Here is a 23,208-nt window from a genome sequence, read left to right on the forward strand (position 1 = left end):
TCATCGGTTGACTTGGTTAATGTTTAAACAACACCTTGAGCAACTTCTACCCTGAACGTAGGAAATATATCACATGCGCTCTCACGCTTAGTTCAAGAGTTAAATCTTGTGTCCACAAGTCAGTCTTCTATCTGCCTTGCTTGAGCAGATGACACTCTGCTAGATGCATCTCCATTTAGAGGCTTGTTTGACTCCACCTCTAAATGCTTAAGGTTCAGTCTAGCAAAAATACTATCAAAACCTATGATCCCTCATGGCTCTCAAGTTCTCTTTTGCAGTATTCAGACGCCCTTGGCTAATTAAAATTTTAGTAGTCTGTACTTTGTTGTCCACCAATTTGAGAACCACTAATATAAAATCCTGCTGAGCTGTAATCCTTTGCTACGTGGGATGTTGACCTTCCTCATCTACAAATCTCCTTGGCTACTCTTCCCATCACCTACTCCTCGATGGCCTCCTGAAGGTGCGTCCCTCTGAAACTGTCAAAGTTTACTTTTCTTATCATTTGATTATATAAAAATTGGTGTTAAGATTTCGTGCAGGTTATACATTTCACTATCATTTCACTGTTGGAATTTGTAATTATGGTGGTTTCTAGGGTGCGATAAATCCACAATGGGTCTTTACCTTAACTATCTACTAAATTTCACTTTCTCAGATTTGTTCTTTAAAAGCACTGTTATTTAATTTATCTCAATCATTTTGAAACTGATCAGTTTCTGGGTTATTTATATATTCTTGTCAAGACTAATACTGCTTTGTATTTATCTATGCATCACATCCTGACCCTGCGAACCCCCTACGCCCCGATCAGCTTCTCCGTTTCCAGGAAATTATGTCACCCATGCATTCCTTGATCTGGTGCTGCAAAGATGACTGCTCGACGTACCTATTGCTGCACTGAAAGTGACGGAGCGGTGGACCTCCTCTGCATTCCAATGACACTTCTGACTGAATTAATTAATCAATGTCAACCGCAGAATGAATGTAAATTATTCGATTATAGATGTTAAAAGAAAATTATAGCCAGGTGGAAGCCTCAAAATTTAGGATGTTCTAAGTTGTATCATAGTATGCGCGGAGCTCGAATCTGATTCTTAAGTTCATTTGTTTATAGTGTGCCAATGAAGCATAGTAATTATGGGCGTTGAACTCGTTCTTAATATTTGGATGGAACCTCAATTAAATGGATGTTCCTTGAGCGCTTATAATTGGTATGCCAAATGGAGAAAATTATAGCTATTAAGCTCGTTCGTGGGACTTTCGTTGGGAGCTTCGAAATAATGGATGTTACTTAAGCGCGTGTATATAGAATTGCCAAAATGGAAGAAGTTTATGGCCATCAAGCTTGTTCTTAGTTTAATAGAAGTTGAATAATGGCTGTTAAGCATCTCATAATACGCCATCGGAAGCTTTGGATTGGATGTTAAGTTAGTGTCTCATACGGGTTGTTTGGCGGTTTAAATTATAGTTCTGCACAGCGTTTTGCGGAAGTGAGCTTACGTTCTAAGATCAGGTATGAGATTTAATGTTGGGTCCCCTTTTATTTCTTTCCCTCTCTCTTTCAGATAGTATGTTCCTCGTGGTTTCCACGAACAGGAGCGACCCTACGGTCAATGGTGCCGGGTCACACATAGCAGATCCTCTAGATAGCATGTTCCCTTCGTGGCGCTGTACTCGAACGGGGCAGCCCAACGGTCAATGGTGCCGGGTCACACATAGCAGATCCACTAGATAGCATGTTCCCTTCGTGGCGCTGTACTCGAACGGGGGCGGCCCAAATGGTCAATGGTGCCGGGTCACACATAGCAAATCCACTAGATAGCATGTTCCCTTCGTGGCGCTGTACTCGAACGGGGGCGGCCCAACGGTCAATGGTGCCGGGTCACACATAGCAGATCCACTAGTTAGCATGTTCCCTTCGTGGCGCTGTACTCGAACGGGGGCGGCCCAAACGGTCAATGGTGCCGGGTCACACATAGCAGATCCACTAGATAGCATGTTCCCTTCGTGGCGCTGTACTCGAACGGGGGCGGCCCAAACGGTCAATGGTGCCGGGTCACACATAGCAGATCCACTAGATAGCATGTTCCCTTCGTGGCGCTGTACTCGAACGGGGGCGGCCCAAACGGTCAATGGTGCCGGGTCACACATAGCAGTCATACTGGGAAATGAAATGAAAATGGAATGCTGCCAAAAACACACCCCATTTTATTACACACTGATTATACATTCACATTTTTCTTCTTCTGGATGATTTTAGTGTTGGGGGTTTTGTTACCCGAAAGTGTTATGGAAATTTCTCATGGAATTGAACGGAGCCTTATGCCAAACGAAAATATGTGAATGCCAACTTAAAGAATGTGGAAAATGTCAAATAAATATTTCTTACTGCAAGAGTTGTCTGACTGAAATGACGATTTATCGTATTTCGGGCAGATACTCGCTGCAGTGTTTTACAGGTAAATACCCTAGGGCGGTTCAGTCAATTAACTCACCTGCTCAGCGTCCTATTTAAGCCCATGTGCGCAGTCGTTCATTCTCTTTCTTACCTTCAGCGCTCATTCTTCGCCCCACCCTCCTCCCCGGCTTCCACCTGTGGGCTCCGTAAAGGGGGGGTTTTGTTACCCGAAAGTGTTATGGAAATTTCTCATGGAATTGAACGGAGCCTTATGCCAAACGAAAATATGTGAATGCCAACTTAAAGAATGTGGAAAATGTCAAATAAATATTTCTTACTGCAAGAGTTGTCTGACTGAAATTCCAAAAAAGAATGAAATGGAATAAAAATGAAACACTTTAGAGAAACAAAAGTAATTTCCAGAAATCTAAATTAAATATTTAAAAACTAAACACAAGAAGAAACTGTAAAAGATAGGTACTATGGGACATCCCTGACTAGATGAGGACATTTGTTCATCAAGTGATACTGGATACGCTCCATCCTAATCCTAAAACTTTCATTAGTGTGCGGACATCGAGGATGCATTTGAAAAAAAAACATTAAAAAAAATCAAATGTTACAATCCAATCAGCAATGTCCCATAGTTCCTACCTTTTCTGGTTTCTTATTGATGTTGTTGACCTTTTGGCATACCCCTTCAGGAGTCACCACAGCCAAACAGCTTTCACTGATTCACACAGGCAGTTTAGCTGACATTGTTTTCACCTGACGCGACCCTGTATGTTATCAGTTATCAGTATGTTATAGGCCCACAAGACTGGGGGCCTATGCACATGCCTGCACATGCATGCATACACACAAACTCACCTGCTTCCACACACATCTAGGGGGAACCAGAATTGGACCCCCTTGTAGCTACATAGTCATAGAAAGGGTCTTGCCCAAAAATCCACTCTGGATGAGGCTATCCCCCCGTGGGAATTGAACCCTGATTTGCTGTGTGCCATTTCTACACGCAGCTAACTCGGCCATCCAGCCACTACTCAATGTGTTTTGTTATTCAACATTTAATTTTTAGTTTAACCATTTTTTGAAATTGTGTTTTGGTTTCTAGAATTTTGTTATGTTTTCTAAAATGTTTTTTTTTGTATTACCTGTTTTGCATTTTTTATTGTCCTTGTGATCTTTAAAATGTTTTTGCTTTGTGTGATTTGTTGGTGGGATTTGCACATCAGGGCTTCTGTACACCCCCCTCCCCACACAAACACAGACACACGCACAGACACACATGCTCACATGCTTATGCAGCTCGGTTGCAGCATCAGTCGGGTCCCCTGGGGAGCCATGTGCAGACTGACACCACTAACAGGTCAGACCATACCAGACAGGCAGCAGACACGCCTGATAACTGAAAGCTCTCCAGTCCCCAAACACCCCCCCCCCACACACACAAGACTGGGGGCCTATGCACATGCCTGCACATGCATGCACACACACAAACTCACCTGCTTCCACACACATCTAGACCCACAGTTACACACATGCAACTCACTCATACTGACTAAAACACGCAGACACATGAACAGAGTCACAAAGTCTCGATTGCATTTGCTCTGCGTCTGCTTTGTGTCTTCTTTGCGTCTGCTCTGCATCTGCTATATGTCTGCTTTGTCTCTGCTCTGTGCCTCCACTGCATCTGCTTGTGTCTGCTCTGTGCCTCCTCTGCATCTGCTTGTGTCTGCTCTGTGCCTCCTCTGCATCTGCTTTGTGTCTGCTCTGTGCCTCCTCTATATCTGCATCTGCTTTGTGTCTGCTCTGTGCCTCCTCTGCATCTGCTTTGTGTCTGCTCTGTGCCTCCACTGCATCTGCTTTGGGTCTGCTCTGTGCCTCCTCTGCATCTGCTTTGTGTCTGCTCTGTGCCTCCACTGCATCTGCTTTGTGTCTGCTCTGTGCGTCCTCTGCATCTGCTTTGTGTCTGCTCTGTGCCTCCTCTATGTCTACTTTGTTCCTGCTCTGTGCCTCCTCTGCATCTGCTTTGTGTCTGCTCTGTGCCTCCTCTATATCTGCTTTGTTTCTGCTCTGCGTTTGCTCTGTGTCTACTCTGTTCCTCCTCTGTGCTTCCTCTGCATCTGCTTTGTGTCTGCTCTGTGCTTCCTCTGCATCTGCTTTGTGTCTGCTCTGTGCCTCCTCTATATCTGCTTTGTTTCTGCTCTGCGTTTGCTCTGTGTCTGCTTTGTCTCTGCTCTGTGCCTCCTCTGCGTCTGCTTTGTTCCTGCTCTGTGCCTCCACTGCATCTGCTTTGTTCCTGCTCTGTGCCTCCTCTGCATCTGCTTTGTGTCTGCTCTGTGCTTCCTCTGCATCTGCTTTGTGTCTGCTCTGTGCTTCCTCTGCATCTGCTTTGTGTCTGCTCTGTGCCTCCTCTATGTCTACTTTGTTCCTGCTCTGTGCCTCCTCTGCATCTGCTTTGTGTCTGCTCTGTGCCTCCTCTGCATCTGCTTTGTGTCTGCTCTGTGCCTCCTCTATATCTGCATCTGCTTTGTGTCTGCTCTGTGCCTCCTCTGCATCTGCTTTGTGTCTGCTCTGTGCCTCCACTGCATCTGCTTTGTGTCTGCTCTGTGCCTCCTCTGCATCTGCTTTGTTCCTGCTCTGTGCCTCCTCTGCATCTGCTTTGTGTCTGCTCTGTGCTTCCTCTGGATCTGCTTTGTGTCTGCTCTGTGCCTCCTCTATGTCTACTTTGTTCCTGCTCTGTGCCTCCTCTGCATCTGCTTTGTGTTTGCTCTGTGCCTCCTCTATATCTGCTTTGTTTCTGCTCTGCGTTTGCTCTGTGTCTACTTTGTTCCTGCTCTGTGCTTCCTCTGCATCTGCTTTGTGTCTGCTCTGTGCTTCCTCTGCATCTGCTTTGTGTCTGCTCTGTGCCTCCTCTATATCTGCTTTGTTTCTGCTCTGCGTTTGCTCTGTCTGCTTTGTCTCTGCTCTGTGCCTCCTCTGCGTCTGCTTTGTTCCTGCTCTGTGCCTCCACTGCATCTGCTTTGTGTCTGCTCTGTGCCTCCTCTGCATCTGCTTTGTTCCTGCTCTGTGCCTCCTCTGCATCTGCTTTGTGTCTGCTCTGTGCTTCCTCTGCATCTGCTTTGTGTCTGCTCTGTGCCTCGTCTGTCTACTTTGTTCCTGCTCTGTGCTTCCTCTGCATCTGCTTTGTGTCTGCTCTGTGCCTCCACTGCATCTGCTTTGTGTCTGCTCTGTGCCTCCTCTGCATCTGCTTTGTGTCTGCTCTGTGCCTCCACTGCATCTGCTTTGTGTCTGCTCTGTGCGTCCTCTGCATCTGCTTTGTGTCTGCTCTGTGCCTCCTCTATGTCTACTTTGTTCCTGCTCTGTGCCTCCTCTGCATCTGCTTTGTGTCTGCTCTGTGCCTCCTCTATATCTGCTTTGTTTCTGCTCTGCGTTTGCTCTGTGTCTACTCTGTTCCTCCTCTGTGCTTCCTCTGCATCTGCTTTGTGTCTGCTCTGTGCTTCCTCTGCATCTGCTTTGTGTCTGCTCTGTGCTTCCTCTGCATCTGCTTTGTGTCTGCTCTGTGCCTCCTCTATATCTGCTTTGTTTCTGCTCTGCGTTTGCTCTGTGTCTGCTTTGTTCCTGCTCTGTGCCTCTTCTGCGTCTGCTTTGTTCCTGCTCTGTGCCTCCACTGCATCTGCTTTGTTCCTGCTCTGTGCCTCCTCTGCATCTGCTTTGTGTCTGCTCTGTGCTTCCTCTGCATCTGCTTTGTGTCTGCTCTGTGCTTCCTCTGCATCTGCTTTGTGTCTGCTCTGTGCCTCCTCTATGTCTACTTTGTTCCTGCTCTGTGCCTCCACTGCATCTGCTTTGTGTCTGCTCTGTGCCTCCTCTGCATCTGCTTTGTGTCTGCTCTGTGCCTCCTCTATATCTGCATCTGCTTTGTGTCTGCTCTGTGCCTCCTCTATATCTGCATCTGCTTTGTGTCTGCTCTGTGCCTCCTCTGCATCTGCTTTGTGTCTGCTCTGTGCCTCCACTGCATCTGCTTTGTGTCTGCTCTGTGCCTCCTCTGCATCTGCTTTGTTCCTGCTCTGTGCCTCCTCTGCATCTGCTTTGTGTCTGCTCTGTGCTTCCTCTGCATCTGCTTTGTGTCTGCTCTGTGCCTCCTCTATGTCTACTTTGTTCCTGCTCTGTGCTTCCTCTGCATCTGCTTTGTGTTTGCTCTGTGCCTCCTCTATATCTGCTTTGTTTCTGCTCTGCGTTTGCTCTGTGTCTACTTTGTTCCTGCTCTGTGCTTCCTCTGCATCTGCTTTGTGTCTGCTCTGTGCTTCCTCTGCATCTGCTTTGTGTCTGCTCTGTGCCTCCTCTATATCTGCTTTGTTTCTGCTCTGCGTTTGCTCTGTCTGCTTTGTCTCTGCTCTGTGCCTCCTCTGCATCTGCTTTGTTCCTGCTCTGTGCCTCCTCTGCATCTGCTTTGTGTCTGCTCTGTGCTTCCTCTGCATCTGCTTTGTGTCTGCTCTGTGCCTCGTCTGTCTACTTTGTTCCTGCTCTGTGCTTCCTCTGCATCTGCTTTGTGTCTGCTCTGTGCCTCCTCTATATCTGCTTTGTTTCTGCTCTGCGTTTGCTCTGTGTCTGCGTTGTCTCTGCTCTGTGCCTCCTCTGCGTCTGCTTTGTTCCTGCTCTGTGCCTCCACTGCATCTGCTTTGTGTCTGTTCTGCGGCTCCTCTGTGTCTGCTTTGTTTTTGCTTTGTGTCTGCTCTGCGTCTGCTTTGTGTCTATTCAGTCCCTCCTCTGCGTCTGCTTTGCATCTGCTTTGTTCCTGCTCTGCTTCTGCTTTGTCTCCTTTCTACGTCTGCTATGTGTCTGTTCTCTGTCTGCATTGCATCTGTATTGCGTCTCTATTGTGTCTGCTTTGTGTTTGCTCTGGATCTCCTCTGTGTTTGCTTTGTGTCCTTTCTACGTCTTCAATGTGTCTGTTCTCTTTGTGTCTGTACTGCGTCTCCTTTGCATCTGCTTTGTGTCTGCTCTGCATGTCCTCTGTGTCTGCTTTGTGCCTCCACTGTATCTGCTTTGTGTCTGCTCTGCGTCGGCCTTGCGTCTGCTTTGAGTCCGTTCTGCGTCTCATTTGTGTTCGTTCTGTGTCTGCTCTGCGTCTCCTCTGTGTCTGCTCTGCGTCTGCTTTGCATCTGCTTTGCATCTGTTCTGTGTCTGCTTTGCATCTAATCTGCGTCTGCTTTGCATCTGTTCTGTGTCTGCTCTGTGTCTGTTCTGCGTCTCCTCTGTGTCTGCTCTGCATCTGCTTTGTGTCGGTTCTGTGTGTGCTCTGCGTACGTTCTGCGTCTCCTCTGTGTTTGTTCTCCATCTCCTTTGCGTCCACTCTGCGTCTCATTTGTGTTCGATCTGTGTCTGCTCTGCGTCTCCTCTGTGTCTGCTCTGCGTCTGCTTTGCATCTGTTCTGTGTCTGCTTGCGTCTGTTCTGTGTCTGCTCTGCGTCTGTTTATGCATCTCCTCTGTGTGTGCTCTGCGTCTGCTTTGTGTCGGTTCTGTGTGTGCTCTGCGTACGTTCTGCGTCTCCTCTGTGTTTGTTCTCCATCTCCTTTGCGTCCACTCTGCGTCTCATTTGTGTTCATTCAGTGTCTGCTCTGCGTCTCCTCTGTGTCTGCTCTGCGTCTCCTCTGTGTCTGCTCTGCGTCTCCTCTGTGTCTGCTCTGCGTCTGCTTTGCATCTGTTCTGTGTCTGCTTGCGTCGGTTCTGTGTGTGCTCTGCGTCTGTTCTGCGTCTCCTCTGTGTCTTCTCTGCGCCTATTCGGTGTCTGCATTGCGTCTCCTCTGCGTCTGCTTTGTGTCTGTAAAAGCATCTTCTCTGTGACTTTATCTGTGTTTTGTCATGGAGGTATCTTTCAGAGACATAAAGATACCTTTTCATTTCACAGCTGTCTGTCACTTCTCCTCTTTTGGTGTGGCTCCTCTCAGCAGCTGCTCTCCATCCTCCTTCTGGCAGAGGTGAAAGTAGGGATGCAGCTCTGGCTCTGTGCTTGATTGGCTGCACTCTGTACCAGTTCAGGAGATTGGCATTAAAACCAGACATGAGCTCATTGTCCCAGACGACCAGCCCGCCTGTTCCAATGCCCAGCAGGGCAGGGGTGAGGAGAGCTCCATACCTGCAGATCATCCCCTCTTCTCACCCAATCCTCTGCTTCTCTCTTTTTCAAAATCTTTTTTCTCCATTTCTTTTTTATCTTGTCTGTATTTTTCCTCCAGAGTAATATTTTCCCATCTCCACAATTTTTCCTTTTCATTTTCTTTTCCGTCTTTCATATAATTGTCATCTTGTCATTCCACTTTCCTTTTTTTTAGCACACTCTTATTTTTTATCCTCTTTTTCAAATGCATTGAACATTTCTTTTACTTTCTTGTCTTTACATTTCTTCCTCCATCTTTTCTTGTTCATTCTTTTGATCTAATGTGGGTCTAATGTTTGACTTTTCCTCCTGTTTTTTTCTCTTCAGGAATGTGATCTTCTGTGCATCCATCTGTCTTTGTGGTTTGAACCAAACTGACACACGCTCCACTTTTTGCTCTTCCTTCCTGTTTTTGTTGTCTGTCTGTGACTGGGAGCTCCTCTGTGATAGTTGTGGTCGTTGCAGTGGAGCCTGCAGCAGTAAAAGAGTGAGGGAGGGGCAGGTTTTCAAAGATAGAAGTGGTAGTGAGGTGTGTGTGCATAGGAAGCTAGACAGCTGGTACACCTATGCAGACAGGATATGACATGCCGCTGCAGCAGACAAGGGCAGGAAGCAGAGGATATGTGGTATGCCAGGCATTTTATTGAATTCAGCTGCTGTGTAGAGGCCTTTTTCCTTAAAGTCAGCCTTCGTCTGAAGATGAAAGCTCCACGTTTGAACTCTGAGTCATCTCCACTATTTTTTTCTAGCATTTACAACAGTAATGTCACACATGAGTGGTTCACACTGCTAATCTGACAGAAAAGGTTTTTTTGTGTCCTATGTCTCATGACGGCGTCTTGGCTAACAGGATGGGTGTCTGAGAGGAGCAGCCTGATTCCATGGCATCTGTTCCTCGCAGCGTTTATATTTCCTCTTGGGTTGTTTCTGGTGTTTTATGAGGCCTTGATGAACCTAATTGTCCTCACAGATTTAATATTCCTTTTGTTTTGTGAACATTTCTAGATCTTCAATTGAAACTCAGTTTGAGGGATGGCATCAGAACTTCAAAGGAAAACTCTGGCCTCGTGGAATATGGAGGAAATTCAATAAAACAAACTGGAATGGTTGAAATCTCAACTATATTTAACCATTGGTATCATATTTGATACACACATTTCTCAGACCCATATCTCATTAGCCTGATAAAACTTTCCTTATAAACCCATTCTATATTACCTGTCCATGTTTCCTGCCCTGTAGTTCATTATCAGTCCACTAGAGGCAGTAGAAGGGCTTTCCTTCTCTTTTCAAAATGGCTGTTTCCGTGAAATCTCAAAACACTTTTGGAGGGAAAAGTTTTGCTAGTCTTCAAAAGTTTTTCTTTTCTTTTTAACTTGTTCTGTCCAACAGTTGAGAAGACAGATGGGAGCTGAAGTCCTCTTGTGTTGGACATATTTTACTGTTACAACAGGGGGTTGTGGATCTTCTAACACACTAGGTGTGTATTTGTATAACCCCCCTTTTGTAATTTAGGCTAAACTTTATGTATTTTTATATTGATTACATTTGTATACTTTTATCATTGGACCGGACGGAAAAGAAGAAGAGGAAAGAAGAGGGATGATGGAGACAGGGGGTGAGGGCACAGAAGAAAAGGGGAAAAAGGGGAGATAAGGACATCTGGAGGATGACAACAGAGGTGGTGGCGGGGGGGGGGGGGGGGGGGGGGGGTTTACAACCATTTAGCAATGAGAGGCTGGAGGATTGTTACGGCTGTGGCCGTAATATTGTCTTGTTTGTATGTTTGGAATGTTTTTCTGTATGTTTTCTTTTGGGAGGGTCTGTCTTTCCTTTTCTTTTCCCTCCTCTATAGTGCCAATTAGATTCCATCGTGTCCGGACCAGCTGATTGGCTGAGGACTTCCCAGCGGCAGCTTTAAAAACTGCCACCTCATCTGTTGAAGCCCCTCCCCCTCCAGCTGGCAGCAGCAGAGCATTAGAACAAACATTGTTAGAGTTTATTGATCCTGGTAATTTGGGTCGGATATTTTTGTATGATTTTGAGTTGTCATTGTAAATAAATTCCCAGCCTAATTTCAGTCTGGGTCTGGTGAGGGTTTTTCGAGTCATTGGTGAATTTTGTTTTTCTTTTTACCTTTATGTTACTCCCATTTACAAACTCCTAGACAGGGGTGTAACTAGGATTATCAACATTACTGTTTGGTGTAAATGTTAGTCAAAAGGGGCGGGGCCTGTCCACACACATACTCAAGTGTAATAAACATACCTGTTGGCTCCAAAAATCTTCACATACAATCATGTCAACACCTACTCAACACAACGACAGTTCACAAACGCATATGCACACAAACAAACCCATGTAAAGCATTTAATTCAGTCACACATACTATTGCGCAAAGGTAAGCTGACACCTGTGCTCAGGTGGGTGTTAATGTTCTGCTGAGGTGGATGATGGGATGTAGAAAGAGAAAGAGTGCCCGGCCGTCCCCACACTGAGACCCCAGCCGAAGCGGCAGCAGTAGCCAGGACCCCCCAGAACTTCTTGATGACAATAACTCATCTGTTGTGGGTTTTTGAACGATTTCTCGTATTGAAAATGTTGATCATTAATTCTTTATAAAATGTAAACTAAAGCTAACACACCAAATTACCCAACATATCATAACTGATACTATCAATATCTGATGAAAAAAATTATATTGCATTTTTTTTATAGATTTAATGAAAGGTTTTAAAAAACATCTTAATTCCAAATGAAAATCAAATTTTGTTTTTTTCTTTGATGCACTGGGCTTTACAGGGTTAAAAGATCCAAGTAGATATATGTTGATACTAAAATGTTATCTTAAAAGAAGATTTTCTCTTAAGTAACTTGCTTTCTTATTTTTTACCTTAAAATATAACAACGTTGAGAAAAGTTGGAAATGAGCTTCTTTCTTTCGGCTAAAATTTAAGCTTTATTTTAAGAGTTTTAACACCCAAACTATAGTAGCTAAAACATCTAAAGCTTTGAATTGTTTTTAGCCCTCACACGGTTATGATTGGCTCTGGACCATAACGTATAAGAGGGGAGATGAAGCTGGTTTTACCAATTTTAATATGTATAAAAAACGATAAACATCCAAACAAACAAAGCATGAAGATGTGCTGTTGCCTGAATGTGTCATGGTGCCTCTGGAAGTCTCTCCTCCCCCTCCCCTCTCTCCTCTGCCCTCTGATTGAGACCAGCTGGGAACACTCAACTCATCACCCTACAGCCTTCATAAGGAGATCCAGCTCCAGCATTCATTGCCAGTTCGTTGCCCCTGATGGTGCTTAGTCTGGTTACGTATGCGTTTCCTTTTGCTTATGTGTCTTTGCTCCTCGCTAGTTTTGTTTTACGCCTCACCTACAGGACTTCAAACCATGAGTGTTCACCTGAGTCACATTTCTCCAAGAGCAGCCTTAATCTCAATGAAAATCCTGGGAACTCCTAGCTACGCCAAGACCCCGAGTCATGACAAGACCTCCAACCACGCCACGACTCAAGTCACGCCAAAATGAGCAACCTTGGGTGCCTTTCAGGCAGACTACTCTAGCAGTGTATTACTCGGTTACTCCCCTCGGGCGATTCAATTAATCAACTCACCTGTTCAGCGTCCTATTTAAGTCCAGGTGTGCAAGTTGTTCATTCTCTTTCTTTACCGCAGCCCTGTGTTCAGTGCCCCACCTTCCTCCCCGGCTTCCATCTGTGAGCTCCGTTAGGGGTAGTTATTACCCTACAGTTTTTTGGAAATCTTATCTCATGGAATTGCACGGAGCCTTATGCCAAACTAAAAGAATCTGAATGCCAAAACTAAAAGAATGTGAAAATATTTTTTACTGCATGAGTTGTCTGACTGAAATAAAACTCAATTACTAACAATCTTACTCACCTGTGTTTTCCTTCCGGGTTACAGCGCCTGGGTTTGTCTCGCCTTGCAAGTCATGACAGACCGTCTGTAAATGGAGCAAAATGAACAGAAGCCAAACAGATGAACGCGTGCAGGGGAGAAGCCAAGACGCAGCGCTGCAGCAACAGATCTGGACGTGGCAGGAAGCCCCAAAAGGATTTTCAAACATCTGCACCTGTGCAGGAAGAGAAAAAGTCAGGCAGCAGGAGTCCAGCCACACGACCCAGGGCTGTAACAAACAAGTTTCCAGCAAGAACCAATATTAAACAGTATGTCAGCAAGAGCGGCACTGTGGAGTAGTGGTTAGCTCTTGCAATGAGAAGTTCCTGGTTCAAATCCCAGCTGTCTGTGTGGCATTTGCATGTTCTCCTTGTGCATGTCAGATTTCTTCTCCAGTCCTTCCTCCTGGTTTCAATGTGAGTGGTTGTGTGGCCCTGCAACAAACTGGCAACTTGTCCAGGGAGAACCTAACCCTCCCCAAACCAACAGTAGCCAGGATAGGCTCCAGCAACCCTGTGACTCTAAAAGGAATTCAGAGGGTTCAGAAAATGCATGGATAGTTTTTGGCAGGAACTTTTTAAGGATAGGATGCAGACGAGCTGCTCAGATGGAACCTGTGTTGTTAGGAGATAGCTTTGGCTTCAGAACAAATAGTTACCCAGAAGAGGCGGGTGGAGAGCTGGAGCTGACAGCGAGGATGTGCAGCAGTCTTTCCAGACCTTATTTGGAGTGATGCAGCAAACTGCTCTTCTTTTCAAGGCTGGCCACTAGAGGGCCTTATAGAGTAGTGCCCTGTCACAAGTGCAGAGACAAAGGAGCCACGCAGAGAAAAACAACACAAAGTCTAGCTTTTTTCTTTTCCTCTCTTCTGTTTTCTTCTTTCTATTCCAGATCCAATTTGCATAAAATAAAAGCAGCATAAAATGCAGCAGATTCTCTTCATTAAAAACGTTCCCTTCTTTTTTTTTTAGAATTAGTAATGTGCCGGCAGTGACTGAAAGGCTGAGATCTGCACAGTCTCCATATTATGTCCACACTCTTTTATATTCTGTTAAAGCCAGAGCACCAGGAACACATACCATACATTTTGTTTTGTGAGGGAGCAAACTATTGCTTTATGCATCAGGGAGTTCCAGACTGGGGGGCATGGTGACCAGTAGCATTTGGGGGGACAGTATGTGAGATGGTGATGACGGCAGAGCTCAGATCAAGCAGAAAGAGGACGGAAAGTAGACCAGCATCTGCAGCGAGGAGGAGTTCGTCGAGTTTCTTTGCTCTGAATTGTTCATATAACTTTTAAGAGAAAGGTGTGTTTGGAGTTGTGCTGCAATCGCTTTTTTGAGAATTTTGGAGATGAATGGGAGATTAGAGATGGAATTTACTGATGCTGATGGGATCCGATCCAAGCATTTTGAGAACTGACGGGACAGCAGCCTTTTCAGGGTTGGGGAAACAATTCCAGTGGTGAGGGAGGTGTGGATAATGTTGCTGATGAGAGGAGAGAGAGGAGAGAGAAGCCTTGAACAGAGCTTTAAGAAGTTGACAAGTGGAGATTTCAGATTTTTGAATGAGCTGCAGTCCTAGTCTTGGGAACAACTTGGAGCTCCCCAATCCAACCCACCCAGCATCCACTCTGGTCATGAAGCTGTCTGTCACTCATTTATCAAACTATCACACAATTATCAGTCTTCGGTTAAGCTTCATGAAAGATTTTCTGGTGAAAATTCAAATCACAACTCGATCTTCAGTTGATTGTGGTTTGAAAAGGTCTTTCTTGAAAACAGACAGATACAGTTGACTGACCAAAGTCTTAATTGCATTCTTGCTTATTCATGATTTTAAAATTTTTAATTCAATACAAATTATTTAAAAATCCATTTATCAATGCATCAATTTTACCCCCTTCAGATACGGTTGGGTTGGGGTGGTGGGTGGGGGTCAGGGGGTGGGGGGTCCAACAAACCCTATCCGAGCAGCCACCAGATGCAAAGATTTGGTAAATTTGATTGATTTGATTTGATTTATCGATCTATTTCATTGAATTGTAGTCAAAGCAATAAAGAATTTACACATACATATCAAACTAATTACAGAAATGTTGAAAGGCATAGTTTAAAAAGACAGAAAATAAAACAAAATAAAAGACACTTAAATCACATTTGCTTATTTAAATACAGTGATCATTAACTAAAGTCAAGTAGAGCTTGATTTAATGCTTGAAAAGGAGTGGGAAGCAGCAAACTTATATAATCCCACCCCTACTGAGTTAATTCATTTGATAGTTTTATAGTTTTTGTAATCCGGTTCTGATCTGATAGATTCTTTTCAAGTAACAAAATGATTGATTATCTTCAGAAAAGATTCATTCATGATTTCAGTAAACAGTAACGGTAACCATTATGTAATAATTATTGATTATCATTAGAACACATTATCACAATAAATCAGTAATTATTGCTACACATTTCAGATCAAGTAAATAAATTCCAATTCCTCCTAGAAAAAAGTGTCAAAATAAATACTTTGTCTCCAGTATGCTTTTCATTTGTTCATTCATAATAAAAGTCCTGTCAGTCACTCACTACAGGTTTAAAGCAGAAGGACTGTCATGGTCCACACTCTCTAAGAACCCATTTGTAATGTCTTCCTGGCCTCTAACAAAAGCGCATGTTTAGAGAAACGCTGCAAACATGAAACCGTTTGAAGGAAGCCGGGTCTGACAGATGGGAAACAGTGTGAACATGCTGCAGCTCCCCACACTGGCTGTCATCCAGTAGGATCTGCCACATGCATGTTTGTGCACTGCCTGCTACAGCAGAGCTGTTCTACTGGAGATCTGCGGGAACTGGCTGGGGTTAATATACATAAAAGAGTCCTCATTAGCTCCTGCGCTGACCGAGCAGTTCCTTGAAGAAAAAACACAACTAGAGACAGCTTGTTCCAGCCCAGCCAGGGCTTTCCACAGTCTGCATCCTCTTATTATGCAGCAAATCTCAGGAGTTTACAGCTTGTATCAGGCCAGCAAATGTTTCTGCTCACAGCTTGCTGTGCCAGAGAAACCGCCCCCCCCACTCCCCCCACTCCCCTAACTTCATTTTGTGGTGGTGGCAGCCAGGAGTACAGGGAGTCACAGATCATCTCTCAACAGCTTGCAGCCACAGCATTCACTGCTGAGGTGCTAACACTAAAGGCAGGGCTTCACCACAACAAAGTCATCAGCGCTGAGGAATCCTCCTAACACAAACAGCAGTGATCATTTGATTCATGTGTCCAATGGTGAACATTTTTATGGTCTTGGGCCTTCATATTTATCTGACATGATTTTAAAGTAAGAGCCCTCACGGACCCTGAGGTCCTCTGATACAGGCCTTTTGGTTATTCCAAAAGTTAGAACAAAAACATACGGCGAGGCCTCGTTTAGTTTTTTACGGACCTCGCCTGTGGAACAGCCTCCCAGAGAGCCTCAGGGCTGCAGACACTGTTCATGTTTTTAAAGGAAGGCTTTTAATCTTGTTTTTAATTGAAATTTAGGAATTCATTGGATATTTTTATTTTCTCTTTTTATCAATTTGATATGTGTATATAGCTATTTTTTATTTATTCATTTATTTTTAATCAATCTATTTATTCATTTTAATGTATTTAGTCACTTTTACCATTTTATATGCCTACTAAGGTTTATTTATGTACTTATTTTCCTTTTTAACTAATTTATTTTATCTTTTATTTTCCTCCTTCTAAATTTTAGCTGTAATTCCAGTTTTCCTCCGAGGGATCCTCCACATCAGTGATGGACCCTTCTGAGTGAGCGGGGTCGCTGCAATGGGATCCCCCGGGTCTGGCTCTTTGTCTAGATGTGGGGGGTCCTGTGGTAGTGGACTCTGTGAACCTGTGTGGAGTGTCCCTGATGTGAACATGTCCCCAAAACTTCGTTTCCTCAACGTCAGTACAAAGCCAGGTTTTTTACATGGCATCATTTTGTCTTTTATCATAGCGAGTGAGTATATTTGTGTGTGTGTGGGAGGGGGGGTCGGCATTGTGCCGGTTTTTAATTACATATTTGTTTGTCTCGTCCTTTGTTTTTAAATTTCATCTTGTAAAGCACTTTGAATACCTTGTGTTTTAAAGGTGCTATATAAATAAACTTTGATTTGATTTGATTTGATTTGATTTGATTTGATTTGGTTTGGTTTGATTTGATTTGATTTGATTTGATTTGATGAACAGGAACATGAACACACACAGAGGCGGCGACACTTGGTCCTGATCAGAAGTCCAACATCTGCTTCAGAACAAAAAAAAAGTTCAACTCCATTCCTTATGTCTTTAGTTTTCTTTTTATGGTTTAAACATCTGTCACCCAGACTGTGGTACAGTGGGCAGCCAGGTAGTTGGTGTGTGTTTGAAATGCAGACTTGAAGTGCATAAAGCTAACATAGATTAGTCAAAGAGAACACCTTCATGACAGATTATGAAGCCATGAAGCGTTGACCCCTCCCTGCAGTGTTTTCAGGACAGGGTTTCACCCCTTCTCTGAAGCCCCGCACCACCTCTGTGGCATTTTCAAAGCTACAGCTTTTAGGTGGCACAATTTCAATGTCAATTGAAGGGGCTCGGGCACCTTGTTCGGTTGCCTCCTGGACGCCTCCCTGGGGAGGTGTTCCAGGCATGTCCCACTGGGTGAGGGCCCCAGGGAGTAGGTCTCTCGGCTGGCCAGGGAACGCCTCTGGGTCCCCACAGGGAAGCTGTGACCGGGGAGAGGGAATTCTGGGAAACTTTGCTTAGACTGTTGACCCGCTCCAGGAAGAGCGGGAAAAAGGTAGAAAATTAGCAAAAGAACCAGCCATTTGTCATTTCAAACTACTGCAGGCATTCTGAACTGATCCCATTAAAATGATTAAAAAGAATCCTTTTCACTTTCACTATTCCTTCAAATTGGCTCAAAATTCCTGCAGCTCCAACAGACTTGAACATGTCAAAAGGGGGGTGAGTGTCTATCCATTAATCCTCCCCTTTCTGTCATTTTTTGGGCACTCCCTAGAGATTTCTTGTTGTGCCAAAGCTTGCTCAAATTCCCAGCAAACAGTCTTTAAAGAAGAGTCTAACTTCAAAGAGTTGTAGAAGGTGGGATGGATTCTGAGTAGCCTGGGAAGATAAAGATAAAGCCACGGAGTTAATGACCTCGGAGATGGAGAAATATACTAAAAAAAGGAAAAGTCTGATACTTGTGGTCAACCCTGAGTGGCAGGTCTAATGGGTAAAACAAAACAAGCTAGAGACTGACAGCTGCTGGCAGACAACACTGAATGGAAATCAAAGATAAATTACAGAGTCAGAGGTGACAGATGTCATGTGGTTTCCTCACTGGTCCTTCTCATTACATACAGTATCTTCTTTAATTCATTATTCCAGCTTATAGCCTCCCTTTCTGGAGGAGGAAGGAGTTAAATTTGCTTGTTGGGAGGCTAAGCTTCAGGAAGAAGGTCAACAGCAGAGTTACGGAGGATGAGGCGGAAGCACTTTAGCTCAAGACTAAAAGACAATATAATCTAAATCTTAATACACCGGGAGGGGCTCAATTTTTGGGCTTCCTGCACAGTAGGACCTTGGACTGGAGGATGTACTCCAGTAGCCTGCAAACAACTTTATGAACAAAGGAACTCCACCATAACACCCTGCCAGAAATGCAGTCAGCATGTGGGGAACATCTCCACAACCAGGAAAACCCCCAAAAAACAGGAGGAACCACAAAAAAGTTCTTAGTTCTTTGTTCTTTCTAGACACATGGGAACATCGAGGAAACTGGTTCATCCTGCTACATCTGCCATGAGAGGGATGTGGTGGTGGGGTAACACTAAAGACCCAGATGAATGAAAGTCAGAATCCACAAAGACGTTTTAATATTTCAACTCAGGTAAGCCCAACAAACAGGAAACAAACAAAATATCCTAACACCAATGACAACACAAGAGCTGCTTTGGTACCTCTGACACAATTACTAATGGAAAACAGCTTCTTTGAAAAGGGAGACACAGCAGAATGTCATAACAAACACCCAAAGACACCAAATATGGAACAAAGTGTCATTGTGTCTCCACAAGTTATTTTTTTTTCCATCTATATGCATTGATTTGCATGATCGGGGGACGAGCAAGTGAATCACTCCGGGTGTGCAATTTGTGGCCCTGCGACAGACTGGCGGCCTGTCCAGGGTGTCCCCTGCCTTAGCCTACGAGTGGCCGGGATAGGCCCCAGCAGCTCCGTGACCCCAAAGGGAACAAACGGCTCAGAAGATGAATGAATGAATGAATGAATGTATTGATTTTTTTTTAACACATTAACCAAACCAAACACAACATAAAGGTTGGCCTGTGTATACAAAGATGCAAATCATGTGCAAGGAGTCATAGTCAAACCATACAGGAAAAAAAAGAAAAAAGAATCAGCCCATGTCTTTGTAAAAGCATCCTCTTTGTGGTGCAGTCAATAGGTCAGATATTCAAGAGAGATATAGTTCAGCACGACTTTCTGTCATTGTGATTTGGATTCAGAGATCCAGTTCAGAAGACACTTTCTAGCACAGAAAGTCAGCAATCTATAAAGTTGTCTATCGTGTTTCCCATGAATAACAGGATCAACTAGACCCAATAGTAAATACATTATTTCCTGTAAGAATATTGTAGAATTTGCTAAGAGAGTATGTTGATTTAGTCAGAAAAAGCTGTCTTTTCAATGTCTGATATGTCCTAAAATACTGGGTGTGAAATATTTTTGAGAACAAAATCTCTCACCTGTGAATATTGATAAAGGTCCATTCTGTAAATATTATCTTTTTCAATCAGCTGACCAAATGAGATCAAAGTGGGTCATTTTAGCAGATCTTGCAATATGGACAATCCTTTATATGACACAATATGAAATTAATTATCCATCATTCCCGGCAAAAAAAATCTGCATTATTACGTAATGGAGTAAGTGCCAAAGTTATTTGAGACCTGCCCTCCAGTTTTCTTTTTCTTTTTTTTTTAACTTGTCCTGTCCAACAGCTGGGCAGACAGATGAGAGCTGAGGGCCTCTTGTGTTGGACATATTTTACTTTAACAAGAGGGGTTATTAATCTTCAGACAAACCAAAGGTATGTCTGAATAAACCCCTTTTGTAATTGAGGCCAAACTTTATTAATTTCAATCATGTTTGAAAATCTTTGGTGTTGGACCGGACGGAAAAGGAAAGAAGGGAAGAAGAGAGAGGGATGTTAGAGAGAGGGGGGGGGGGGGGGGGTAAGAGGCTGATAATAGGAGGGGGGGGATAAGACCATGAAGCAGCATAGAGCAGCAAGTTTACTGGTTGTTTATCATTACAGTAAGGTTCAAATGTAGTAGAAAAAGGGCGGGGCCTGTCAACACACACACAACTGTTATCAACACACCTGCTAGCTGCAAAAATGTCCACATGTCAACATGTACACAAACAGATAGTGTTCACACACACATACTTATGCCTTTAAACCAACTAGTGTGAAATATTCCATTCATTCAATCATGCAAACTATTAGTGCAAAGGTGAGCTAACACCTGTGCTCAGGTGAGTGTTTATGTTCTTCTAAAATGGATGGAGGAATGTGTAAAGAAGGAAGGAGAGTGCCCAGCCATCCCCACACCAAGACCCCCGCCGCAGCAGCAGCGGCAGCCGGAGCCCCCCAACGCCACACGGCAGCAGGCAGCTGACCACCGCCACCCCAGAGCCAGAGAGCAGGGAGGCATTGGGGAAAAGAGAGCGCCGCCCCAGCCCAACCAGGAGAGCAGCCCCCCCGCCGCGCCGGAAGAGCTCAACGCAGGGCCCCACCCGAGAAGGGCACCCACAGCCCCAGACGAGCACCCCATCACCACCCAGGAGTTCTGGGCATCCCCCCGCCCCAACCCCAGGTTCGAGCCAGGACCCCCCAAGGGAGACCCGCTCCGCACTCCAGGCATCCACCCACCCAGCCCACGGATGGTCCAGGGAGCAGCAAGGCAGACGCCAGCCGCCCCCGCCCAGGAGGGGAGCACCCTGGGGAAAAAAGGGGGCCCACAAAGGGTGTTGTAAACATGGCCCGACCAGGCTCAGCCACAGTTGGAAATTTGGCGGGGCCCAGCGCTCAGGGGCAAGGACCAGAACCCACCCCCAGTGACACGGACACCCCCGGCTCAGGTGTAATGTGAACCCCCCTCCCCGCGGAGAGAGCACCGCCAGGCCCAGGAAACCGGCACCCAGGGGACACGGCCGCTGTTACCAAGGGCCCTGTAGCCCCCACCAGGGAAGGGGTAGGGGACAGATGGTCCTAGGTCCCACCTTCCTTGCAAAATGTGTGTGCATGTTTGTGAGGGTGTGAGTGTGCATGTGTGTGTGTTTATGTTGGAATGTATATTTTGAGGGGGGAGGGGTGTGTGTACTAAGGGGGGTGCAGTTAAAATTGGCGGGTAGGGCACTGAGGGGACATCACCTGATTACTCACAGTGATGTCCCCTCACCCTCCCCACCAAGGTGCCCTAAATGTCTAAGGTGCAGTTAAAATTGGCAGCTAGGGGGTTAGGAGGACATCTGCTGCTTGCTGGCAGTGATGTCCAAAGACCCCCCCTACTGCCCTCCAGTTTTCCAGTTATTGCTCGCCAGTAATTGCTCGCTAACATTTGCAATGGTGATAGGATTGATGCAGGGAAATTTTAGGGATTTAGCTTTTTTAAGAAAAAGTAAAGTTGTTAAAGGACATTTAGACATCGAACTTTCTATGTCAATCCAAAGGGATGACAGACTACTGGATATCTATTCAGCTATTACTCATAGGTGAGGACTAAGTTGGTAATATCGAATATTTGGGGGGTCAAGCCCTCCCTCTAATGATGAGCAAAATAGTGTGAACAGTTTGAAGCGCAGTTTTCTTTGGGAGCATAAAAAGGAGCTGAACCAACCATTTAGTTGTTTGATGGTTTTATGAGGTAAAGTCAGAAGTCAGAACTTTGTCTGCCCCTCAGGACACCAGCGGGGCAGTGGGGCTAGAACCATAGAGTTTTAGCCCCACTTCCTTGATGCTGCACACCTGACTCTCATTCACTCAATCTACCACAGCATACTTAAGCACTGAATTGAGCTGAGTTCAATGTGAGGTAGTGGTTGTGCCACACTTCCTTACAAAGCATATCTGGACCTGATTTTCTATCTCCTGACCCTGACTCTGTTTGCCTGCCGCGACCCTCGCCTGGATTTTGACCAACTTGTCTCTTCTCTGATGATCTCATGCCTGTTATCGGCTCCTGCCTGCATGACCATAATTTAGCTTTGTGGACTTTAAGCTGAGCTAAAAAACCTGCTGCATTTGGTTGCAGCCGTCTACCTGTTCTTGGGACAGGTGTCCCATCTCTCCAAGTCTAGCCGAATGCGTCCAAGTAAAACTTTGCTTTATACATCTGAGCAAAGTTGGTGTTGTTTTCATTCCTACATAGACAAAGTCCCCTGGCAACCATTTAAAAAGAAAAGGCTGTACAGGCACTTGTTTCAAAGTGCCCAAAGGCATGGCTTCTGATCTCGTGAAATTTATTTTAGAATTAGAGAAGTTACAAAAGGCATCAATTATCTGAATAATAGAGGGAATAGATACTTCTGGTTTTGTTATTAAAATCAAGACATCATAATCATTATGTTATCTTTATCCCACTATGACCGCATATGTCCTTGTTTGCCCTGTGTGAAAAGAAGGGGAGACGAAAGACATTCTTGTCTAGTACCTGTATGAATAGCAAATCATAGAGATCGCAAAAAATTTGTAAGCACTTCTGAGATGGTGTGCGTATTTTATAGCTTAACCCTGCCCGTGAAGTTTGCTCCAAAGCCAAATTTGCGTAAAGCGTAAAACAGATATGATTATTCTACATGGTCAAATGCCCTCTCGTTTTGACCTTGAAAGAGACAAAACGGGTTTAGAAGATGAATGAATTTTTAAAGCAACAGTAGTGAAATAGGCTGATAGGATGTACAGTCCGGGATATTGCCCTTTTTCAAAATCAAAGAAACATTTGTTTCTCTTAGAGACTGTGGTAATGTTCCTTTAGTGAAAGATTCGCAAACTAGTTTTAATAAAGGATCAATTAATAGATCATGAATTTTTTCTAGAATTCCACACCAAGCCCATCGGGCCCTGGAGATTTGCCTGATTGTAACCCTTTTATTACAATAAGTAGTTCTTTTTTAGATATAGGAGCATGAAGGCTTGTTTTCTAATCTTCTGACAGACTAGGAAGCTTGAAAGAGAAAAGAAGTATTCAATAATTTCAAGTGAATTAATCTGTTGTTCAGACATATATAAATTCTCATAGAAGCTCCTAAACACCTGTTTGCCCTGTTAATCTATAACAAAGGGAATAGTTTAGAAATCAGATTTCCTCTTTGTTAAATATTCCAGTTTTGTCTCCATGTTTGTACTTTTCCTTTTCATCACACCTAATTTGATTTCCTGCTCTTCCTGTCAAGAGTGTATTGAGGGCACATTGAAGTGCAAATATTTCCTTGAGCTTTATGTGCAGACGCCTGTTTAACGTACTCCCTCTCAGCACGCTTTAGTTTAGATTCAATGATTCTCCGTTGTTCAGTCTGTCTACGCCTTTTCATAGATGTATATGATATAATGATGCAGCGGTTGAAAGCTTTAGAGGTTTCCCAGAATAGGGATGAGTC

General features: G+C 44.5%; 1 pseudogene; it reads right to left on the reverse strand.

Moving 5' to 3' along the window:
- Positions 1-3,952: 3,952 nt before the first annotated feature.
- On the reverse strand, positions 3,953-6,888 carry LOC144984501 (uncharacterized; annotated as a pseudogene).
- Between the last annotated feature and the right edge of the window lie 16,320 nt (positions 6,889-23,208).

This window comes from Oryzias latipes, chromosome 16, assembly GCF_053564925.1.
Source record: "Oryzias latipes strain Hd-rR chromosome 16, Olatipes_Hd-rR_3.1".
Lineage (NCBI taxonomy): Eukaryota > Metazoa > Chordata > Actinopteri > Beloniformes > Adrianichthyidae > Oryzias > Oryzias latipes.